Raw genomic sequence first — 11434 nt, forward strand, 5'->3', positions numbered from 1 at the left:
ATGACTATCAAATATTATTTTTTGATCTGTTCCTTCTTCATTTAAATATTCTTCTTTTGTTATTATTTTTATATCTTCTTCAGTTATTTGGTTTATTCTTGTATCTTCTTCAGTCATTTAATTCATGTAATTCACTATCTATTTCATTATCTATTTCATTCTCTGAAATTTCATATATACTATCTTCACTTTCTAATTCGTAATCTATATAATGTATTTGCATATATTTGGTATTTTCTATTTTTATTTCTGATATTTGTTTATTTTTTGGGTTTTTAGGTAATTTACAATCTCTAGCTATATGTCCTAATTTTCCGCAATTATAACAAGTACGTTCTTTTATAGATTTCTTTTTCTTATATGGTCTTTTATGTTTATAATTTTTTGCATAATATCTTTTTCTTGGTTTCTTATATTTATATTTTAATTTTTTGTATTTCTTATATTTCTTATGTCTTTTTCTTTTCTTATAATATATTTCTTCGCATCCAAATTGAGGTGCTATTTTATCTTTGCAACATGCTAAATTTCTTATTAATGTTTTTTTCATTTTTATTTCTTCTCTATATTTTTCACATAGGTTTCTATACCATTATTGTAAAAATTTTATTCTTGCTCCTAAAGTATCTACTATTTTTGCTTCATCCCAACTTTTTATTATTTTTGAACTAAATGGTTCAGGTAATTTATTAAAATATAATTTTCTTATTTCTTTACTTTCTTCTGTATTATATGTTCCTTTATAATAATATTTTTTAAATGCGCAAGTATACTCATCTATATAACACATATTACATATTGCTAATTTTAATATTAAATTTCTATTTGTATCTTTTTATCTTCATTTTGTTCTTCTTCTGTTGTTGTCATGCTACTAAATTTGTCTTTTATAGCTATTTCATATTTTTTAAATAATTCTATAGGTGTTAATTTAGTTGTAGTTGTTGATGATGTTCCTTCTGTAGATTTATCAGTTCTTAATACCTTCTTACTATTTTCAGTTAAATTGGAAAATCATAATTTCATTGTTCCTATTAGTGTTCTTTCTATATATTCTGGTGCATCTGTTACGTTTATATTATTATTTAATAATTGTTTTGTCATATATCTTATCCATAATTGTATTATTTTTTCTTTATCTATTACACAATCTAAGTCTAAAAAGTTATAATTTTTATTAACTATTTGTTTTGGTGTCCAGTTGTCATATTCTTCTTTTAGATTATATCTTTTAAAATTTTTTTTTATAATATGTAGGTTTCTTATTTCTGATGTTCTAGGTATTATATTTTCATCTTCTTCCTTATCAAGAGTACTTATTTCTGTGTTTCTATTTTCTAAATTTTCTTCATTAATTACTTCTTGCTTTTCAGCGATTTTTAAATTTTTTGTATTTGTTAAGATTTTTGTATATGTTTCACCATCGTCTAAATCATAATTATCCGTTTCTTCAATATCTATTGTATTTATTTCTAATTTTTCTTTAAATTGATTTATTTCGTTTAATAATTTTTGTTCTATATTTTTTCTTCTTTTTCTTTCTGTCTTTTTCATACAAATTTTTTAGCATTTGTAGTTCTTTTTTTAATTCAGTAATCCTACTATTTTTAGTTTCTTCTATTTTTCGTATTTCTTCTGTAGTTTGTTGTTTTATTTTTTCTATTTCCTTTTTTCTATCTATTTCTTCATTTTATTTTTTCTATTCTTACCATAGCTGTCAATTTATCTTCTAATTTTAATTCTTCTTTTTCTAACATTAAATATAAATGTTCACCTATTTTCTTATACCTTCTTCCTAAATTAGAAAATATTATTTTTATTTTTAATCCTTCATGATTTTCATATATTTTTCATCTATTATAAATTCTTCTTTGTTCACCTTTATTTAATTGTTAATAAATCATGTTGGTATGTATATTCTAGACTATCTATTGTTGATTCTAAATTTGTTATTTCTTCTTTTTGTGCATTTATTGAGTTTTTACTATCTCCGACAATTATGTTATAATGTAGTCTTTCTGTCTTTATTTTTAATTCTCTACGTTTTTCAGATATTATTTGTTTTAATTCCTTATATTTTGGTAATTTTTGCACATTATTCATCTAAATAATATTTTGGAGAATATCTAAATTTAGTTTTATCAAATAAGTCAGTCATAATTAATAAATTAATCAAATAATAAATCCAAATATATACTATTCCACATATATACCACTTCCGTAACTTTAAACAACATAGGCTCTGATACCAATTGTAGGGGGTGCGGATAACTTGTAGGGTAAAATAGATCCATGTGCACATGCTTGTGTAGCATTGTCCAGCAAAAACTTTGAGAAGGGGCCATATTATTGTGATTTGTATAAGTCAAAAATTGTGTTGAAGATATATGATGTTCCAATCTATCCTTTGCCATACAAAGATGACTAAATAATTCCAGTTAGTGTACTTAGTGAAATTATACTGCCCCCGAAGTACAAACGCCCTTCTGAAAGACCTGCAAAGAACGATCGTGAAAAATCAAGCCGGAATATGTTTGCAAACAAGAACATCAACTTATGCAGTGGATGTGGTGATAAGGGTCACAATAGGCGTTCTTGTAGGAAATATCATAAATGATATATTTTTATTTTGTATTATTTTTTAATAATTTCTTCTGCACTTTTTATGATAATGAGCTCAGTTTTATAATTTTAGACATTTATGTATTATTTGATATCTGAACACTGTTTAATCTGAAAACTGCATATGCATATATTGCAAAAGCTGAACAATGCATATGTATTTTGAAGTTACATCTCATATGTATTTTGAAACTGTATATGTATTTTGAGTTCAAATTAGTAACTTTGATTAACATCATATGTATTTTTAATGCAAATTCTGAATACTGTGTATATTTTTTTGAGCAAAATCTCACCATAACAAATAAACAAGAACATGAAATAAAAAAATTAATAAAAAATTAAAGAAAACAAATATGACATAAAATTTTAAAATGAATTACTGTCATGCAGTTCTAATTAGGTAGTGTGAAACTAATTCATTTTTTTAGTTCAAAAAGATTAAATACATATGATGTTTATTGCATGTCTTATTATTGTAAAATCTGAACAAGTCATATTAAATTTGAAATTGAATGTGCAAACATTAAAATACATATATGTATGTTGCATATGTGTTTTGTGTATCACAAAATCGAAATATTGTTTATATATTTGAAGCTAAATACGTATGATGTATTCTCCATATGTATTTTTTAATGCAAAATCTGAACACTACAAACGTATTTTTACTCTAAATCTCACTGGAAAAAATATTTAAATGAATTTGTTTCATTCAATATGCAAATTGAAAGTTTAATTCACCAAATATATATTTTGAAAGTCAATGAACATAGATTACAATATATATGAAGGTAATTACATATGTATTTTATTGAAAATTTCAAAACTGCATATGTATTGCAGATGTACATCTCAATGCAACAGATACTATTGAACACTTAAATAAAATATAAAGTACAAAATTGTTGAAATCATGTTCAAATTTAACAACTGAAATTAATTTCTTTCATTCAATTCATAATAAGTAACTTTTAAACAATCCAAAACATAAAATAAGTCTATACAAAATAACCAATATTCATACATTAGTTTGTCAACTATTCAATATAATAAATTGGATAATCATTATATTTCTAAAACTTCAGTGACACTAGTAATTCGGTTTTGCCTGCCAGGCCTCAAGGGTGCTTCAACATCACTATGAGTATTTGCTTCTTGCTTTCTCATGCCATAGTTCCACAATAGTGAAGCATAACGTGTACGAGGTGTGTTGGGATTGAACTCAATCAAAGGAACTCTTTTGCCATAAGAAAGACACTCTGCGTATGTTACCATATACAGACCACCGTCCCTACAAAAAAATTAAATAATAAGTAAAATTTACTTTCTACATACTTAATATTTTAGTAAATGTATATTAAAATACTTACAAGCTTCCACTTGGTTGTTGAGAAATCGTCAACAAATAACACATCAAAAAGATCTGACAAGTCTTTATCTTTGTATCTTGAATAGTTATGAAGATCGATATCTTTCTTTTCTTAGAAATTACAAGTTATGAGATACAATGGGATAATCGCAGCTAATTTCTCTATCTCAGACAGAATAATCGCATAGTGCTCAGAGAATTCATATGAATCATATAATAATATGCACCTCTCAGAGAATGATAAAAATGCGAGAACCCAATGATGTTTCTCCCTTATATTGACAGGAATAAAGATATTATCCACTGTATGTCATGGTACTGCAGCATGCATACAAAACCCATTAATGTATTCATTAAGATATTGTCCTCCCGCATTAAGATTTGAATCATCCACGGAGTATACTTGCATCACAGACCTAATTATATTCATAAAGTTTCAATCTACTGTGCTGTATTTTGTAAGAGTTGTCAAATAACTCTTCATGAGTATTTCGTATAAGAACATATTTTTCATACATGTAAACTTAGGAATTTCATATAAAATTCAAAATACAAATAAGCATGGCAGCTTTCCAAATTTTACAAAAAAATACATATAAAACTATAAAAAATAATAAAATACAACCAACAGAAAAAATACATATAATATATATATGTATTTTGAACAGAACAAATGAGCTCAATGCAATCCCTAAATACATATCAGGAGAACATAAAAATACATATTAAAACTTCACCTTATTAACTGTACAAATCACCAAAACACAACCAACACATCAACAAATACATAGAACATGAATATGTATTTTAAACAGAACAAATCAGCTCATTGCAATCCATAAATACATATCAGAAGAACAAAAAAATACATATTAAAACTACATCTTATTAAAATATATAAATAAATAAAACACAATCAATACATCAAAAAATACATATAACATGCATATGTACTTTGAACAAAACAAATCACCTCACTGCAGTTCCTAAATACATATTTGGAGAACATAAAATACATATTAACCCACTGAAAAAATACATAATACTCTCAGATTTGATAAAAGTTTTACTAAATTCAAAAAAAAAACATAACAGTAAGTACAAAATACATTTAGACCGAAAAAATACCTGCTCCTCCATCTCTTCTTCAGATTCATTATTAGAAGAGTTCTAAACATCGTCATCAACCTTACTTAATTCTTCAATTTCTTTGGATTTTCTTTTCCTTTCATATTTTTTTTTCTTTTGGTGAATGAGTTTTCTTCAATCGCTTTTTTTTTTTACAATATCATCCATCTTCACTGTGTCGTTACGAATTTGTTCCTTCGTATTCCAAAATTTCTTCGACTGTAGGTGATTAGAAACAACATTAACTACATCATCTTGAGTTGATCCAAGATTAAAAAATGGTGCATAATCAGACACCAAATTAATAGGTCATATACAACTATTTATTTATGATTTTGGTGCTTCTTCATCCATTAGAGTATGAAAACCTTAAATTCAAATTGCTAATGAATTACAGTACCAAAAAAAAAATCTATAACATGCAACAATGGAATTAAATAGTTATTTGAAATAGATGAACACAATCCTTATCAAATTGTTCTAAAATCGTGCGAAAGGGAAAAAAATTTGAAGCGAAAACTCTGTGTTAATGGCATAAGAAAAGAAAAAGAGATTTTAAAATCAATGAAAGAGAAAAAGAAAGCGTGAAAAGAGGAACCCTTTCACAGTAACTTTTCTTAGGCAGCAAAAGTAGGGGACCACTAATTAAAATAAGAAAAATATTTCTATTGTTGCTACACAGTGTAATTTGATGAAAGTGTTGCTATTTTTTGTAATTTAAGACTTAGGTATGCTACTCCATGTAGTTTTTCCTTAAAATTATTAAAAATTACACAAAATCACAACTTAAGTATCACTTATTACATAAAATTTCAACTCTCAAAACATATTATAAAAATCTCACTTTTTTAATTTCTCTCTCTAAAAGTATATATACATAACTTTATTAATTTTTGTACAGCTTGTTCTCCTTGGAAAAGGCCTAAAATCAAGGAGTCATTATGTAGCAGTTACCATTTTTGAATTCATTACCATGTTTGATTCAAACTATTACTTAATTGGATTCAATTCTAACAAAAACGTCATGTTCAACATTCTGTAATTTTTAAGATTTGAGGTTAGTTATTTTTTTTTACTTTACCAAAAATTAATAGATTCTGGTTGAACAATTTTTTGCATGTTGTTCCTTCAATAGAATAAGTTCAAACTTTTTTTTCCAACTTTGAGTAAGATTTTCTTTTTCTACTTTACCAAAATTTAAAATTCTATAAAATAAGTTCTTTCATGTACTCCATTCACTCATTATTACTTAGTAAATGGTTGATACTCCGTCTTTTAGTTTAGGATTAATTCAGTTAGACCATTGTGAATCAACAAATCGGGTTATTGAGTTTGTTTTCGGAGAATTTGATTATGAGGATCCTAATTTTATTGAAAACAGATTAAAATATTGTAACGACCCCATTAACATGAAGAAGCTCGGGAAAGTTGTTGATCGAAGTTCAAAAAATCAAATCGGAGGAGTATTATTTGATTTTTGATTTTTTTAATTTACTAATTTTTTGATTTTTTTTATTTTTCATCAATATGAGTTTTTTTTATTTTTATATTTGAATATGAATGTTAGTTTTGCTGTATTATGTGGGTTTTTTTCATGATTTTTAGGGTGCATTAGTAGTTGCCAGTGTATGTACATATCAGTACTTATGTATATGTTAGACATATACATAACTACTGGTACATATTTAAAATATAATGAGATGATTGTTTATTATACTGGGATATAGTATTTTTTTCATCAGTGTGAGGTTTTTTGATTTTTTAATATGGTTGTTAGTTTTGCATTTTTATGTTTTGTTTTTCATGAATTTGATGGTGCATTAATAGTTGTCAGTTTATATACATATTAGTACTTATGTATATGGTAGACATATACATAATTGTTGGTATGTATTTGAAATATAATGATATGCATATCTCATATACATCACAGACTTTGTGTATTGCACTTTTATAGTTTCTGTAGGAATTGTTTGATTTGGTTATACCAATATACATATCAGAAGTTATGTATATATGCGACTGTTATGCATATTCAATATTTTATGACATAAAGGTCTATGGGATTAAGTTGTTATGGAGTATGCTTTGACTGATTTTTTTGACGCGATATGCATATCAGTGTTTTTCAGTAATGTGAGATTTTTTATTCTCTTATTTTTATTTTTGAATATAGTTGTTAGTGTGGACAACGTTATGTGTGTTTTTTCATTAATGTGACTATACTTTAATAGTGATCAGTCTATATACATAACATTAAATATGTATGTATATTGTTTGCATGCAGGAGATTGTGGAGTATTTATTATTGGGTATGCAAAATACTTAAGAGAAGAAATTATTGTGCCTTTAACTGATTTTGAAGCAGAATACCATCGTATGAGATACGTGTCACTTCTTCGGAATTGTGATTTACAAAAAGCGAAGAAATGTCATGTTAGTGGTAATGACGACACTCCAAGATCAAGAACAAAATTTATCCCCATACCTGATGAAACAAAAATAGTTAGCATTGAATAGTCTTAAAGATGCTTATGGTGAAGATTTTTTTTCTTTCTGTAGATTTGTTAGGATTTTAAATTATTAAACTAATTTAGGTGTTTTGTATGTACAAAGTTATTAGAACATATTAACTTATGTTTTTGGATTATTAGTTAAACTATTTTTCTGCATGATATTGTGTGTTGTGCCTATTACTTTTTGTTATAACGTACGCATATGTGTTATAAAAGTTAGCATATGTTAATCTTATAGAAATGATAACAATATATACAAAATGTTTATGTGATTATATATGTAATTGATTTATGAATATCGTATTTTCAAGTTATTAATCTAATTCGACCTATTAGATTAGCTTATGCATTTTCATATTTTAACTATTCAATGATATTAAAGCATGAATTTATCACAAAAATATAAAATCACACCATCATATTTATGTTTCAAAATAATGACAATAACAAATTCAACTTCTTGAACAACCTAAACCAGTATGTTTAGGTACATTGCAACATACATATAGCAGACACAAACACAAGAAATCTATGTATTTTATGTATATATTTATATATTGAAGTTAAAAATATCATATACCGAATTTTTTACTATCATAATTATTGTATGATTATCAATATATAAGTATATTCATTCATGTATAACAAATTCATATAACAACACATGAGCAGTCATAATTTCAACATATTTCTTGTCATATAAATAGAATTATAATGTAGATGTCGTCATATACATAGAATTATTACGTATAAATAGTCATATACATAGAATTACTATGTATATGTAGTCATGAACATACACTTACAATGTATGTGTAGTCATATACATAGAATGACAATGTATATATATTCACATACATAAAGATTGAAATTATACCTAACAACGTTGTACTGATAAACTTAAGATATACAATAGTTATATAAGAATTTCATAAGATTATCTAATAGGTTGGATCAGATAAGACTAATACATAAACTTTCATATAAATAAGTATAGGACTTCACATTCATTGAAGTGATGTATAAGACTGAATATCCAAACTATTTATCAACATATACATTGAAGTAATGTATAGAAATTGTATATTGTTACATGTATGTGTAACACATGCACATACATACCTTCCTGAAAAACAAACTGGGAAATAAAACACTTTAATTTACATAGATTTGAAGTTAAATAAATCAGCTATTAAAGAATAACGTAATAGAACATTAGCGATTTACTCTTTAAAATAAAAATTAATATATCAAAAATAATAAAACGATAAACTGGATAAAAATGATATTCAACTGTTTGCAGCAAAAAATAACTAAAACGGTTCAAAAAAGAAATACAAATAATTACTAAACGATAAACGAATGAATAAAAATTATATGTAGAGTCATTGACAGCTTATTTCTCCTTTCAAAAAAAGTTACAAGAACGCCTATTGAGGCCGGCTTGTCCCCATCATCTACATCAATTTATGATTCATGATATTGTTTCGCTTAATTGTAACATCAATTTTATTGATGACAGTTTTTCGCCCCCGAATAATAAAAACATCAGTTTTCTTGTAAGTGGATGCTTTCAACATCCATTCACAATCCTCATTGTAACATCGGAGTACATAACTAAAAAAAATGTAATATGATTAATATATCAGAAAATTTAAAGTATGTCGTAAAATCGTTAAGCAGATTAATACGTATGTATATTATGGATACAACTTTTTAAAAAATTTAGAATATATATACATATCAATTATCATTCTGGATACGACTCGATGATTCATTACCTAATATGAATAGATGATTCAACTCGACATACAAATTAACACCATCATCATCCCGGATACGAATAGATGATTCATTACCATCGATACCATAGCGTACATCAGTTAATTTTTGAACTTTGTCAATGTCTAATTCAGCAACAACTGTCGAAATCAACCTAAAATACATTACGAATTCTGAGACAACAATTTCTTCACTTTTGTACTTAACATATTTTATTTCGAATTTCCATTCACCAGAGTATCTCAAAAGAATTGCAATATTCATCTTCTTGAATAAAAATAAATTCAGTTTTTTTAAAGAGATCATAAATCAGTGATTACATTGTTTGTGATTTCTATTATTTGATTGATTTTATTTTTTAATGTATTGTTGTTTTCAAAATTTAAAATAGTATAGTTGTTACACAAATTAAAGAAAGCAATAATTCATCATTAATGTTGTTGCCTTAACTATGTGTTAAATAGAAGGAAGATCAGTTAATTTTCTATTAAAACTTCCTAATTAGATTTTCATATACATAGAGTCTTATGTAAATAACGGTTGAGTTATGTATATTAATTGAGAGAGAGAACAAATTAATTAAGGAGATGGGAGAGAAGGTAATTATGTTTAATAGGGTTGAGATTTATGTTATTTATACTTAATACTATTCCATAAAATAGCTAGTCGACCTTTCTAATTTCATGTAATGGCCATTTCAATTTTGGGCTCATTTTTTAAATGAGCTAATTCAGCTTTTTTTTGAGGGGGGGGGGGGGGGGGGTGGGGTAATTAAATATAATCATATAAAATTATATAATTGTTATATAAAATACATGTTCGTATAAGATATATATCGAAACTGTATAAAGTGTATAGGAACTGTATAGTTGTTATATAAAATATATATCTGAATAAGAATTGCAGCTAAAGATTGTACAGAATTTGAATAAAAATTGTATAATTATTATATAAAATACGTATATATAGTGTGTATAGAAATTGTATAACTATAGTATAGAAAATGCATCTGCATATAATGTGTATAGAAATTGTATCTTTATTGTATCAATATGTATCTCAATAAATATTGTAGCTAAAGATTTTATAGGATGTGTATAGAAATTGTATGATTATTGTTATGTTGCGTATATAAGTTGTATCACTATTGTGTGTGTGTGTATAATATTAAAAGTATGAAGACCCTTAGAAAAGTGAATTGAACTTTTTACCCTTCATTAAAAGTCTCCGCTTTAGATAAAATCGTCTTTTCACCTTTTTCTATTATTTTAGTTATATTAAATATTGATTATATTAAAAAAAAAAAAACTTATATTAATAAAAAAAAAAACTTTCCTCATAAAAATAGAATGTCTTTTTCACCATCTAAACCGTATATTAATAGTTCTTACCTTATTTAAATTGTGTAGCTTAGGGCTTTCAAATCAACTAATATTATATATTGATTCTTTCCTTATATTAGGACTCTTATACTATACATACACAGAGAGAGAAAACATACCGTATTTTTTTTAATATCTCAATTTTTTCTTTCCTTCAGTCGACGTAGTTCTTATTATTTCTTTTATTATCTGCAGATTTTAAGTCATCCCACGAAGAAGTGTGGACAGAAAAGTTTGACGTGATTTGTATCTTTTGAATTTCCTGCATTAATCATGTAAGTTGCAATCGAGTTATTTCAAAGATTTGTACATTCACGAATAGGTTTATACTTTCTTATGTAAACATAGGTCATAAATAGACATTAACTGTGAAATCCACTAATTCTATTTGTTAAAACTAAAGCTAAGAGACAATAAGTAATTCTCAAATTTGATTTTTCTTTTAAAAATTCGTCCGAAAACAATCAGTTTTAGGAGTCCTTTTTAGGGTTTTTCCCCACTCCTTTTACTTTGTTATTGAATAACACTGTTGTTTCTGAATTTCAAATTTTTCTCTATATTACGTTTTGATTTTATTGATCATAAATAAAAAATCTCCCTTTATGTTTGTAAGTAGTTTTGTTATAGGGTTT

Source organism: Capsicum annuum, chromosome 11 (assembly GCF_002878395.1).
Source record: "Capsicum annuum cultivar UCD-10X-F1 chromosome 11, UCD10Xv1.1, whole genome shotgun sequence".
Taxonomy (NCBI): Eukaryota; Viridiplantae; Streptophyta; class Magnoliopsida; order Solanales; family Solanaceae; genus Capsicum; species Capsicum annuum.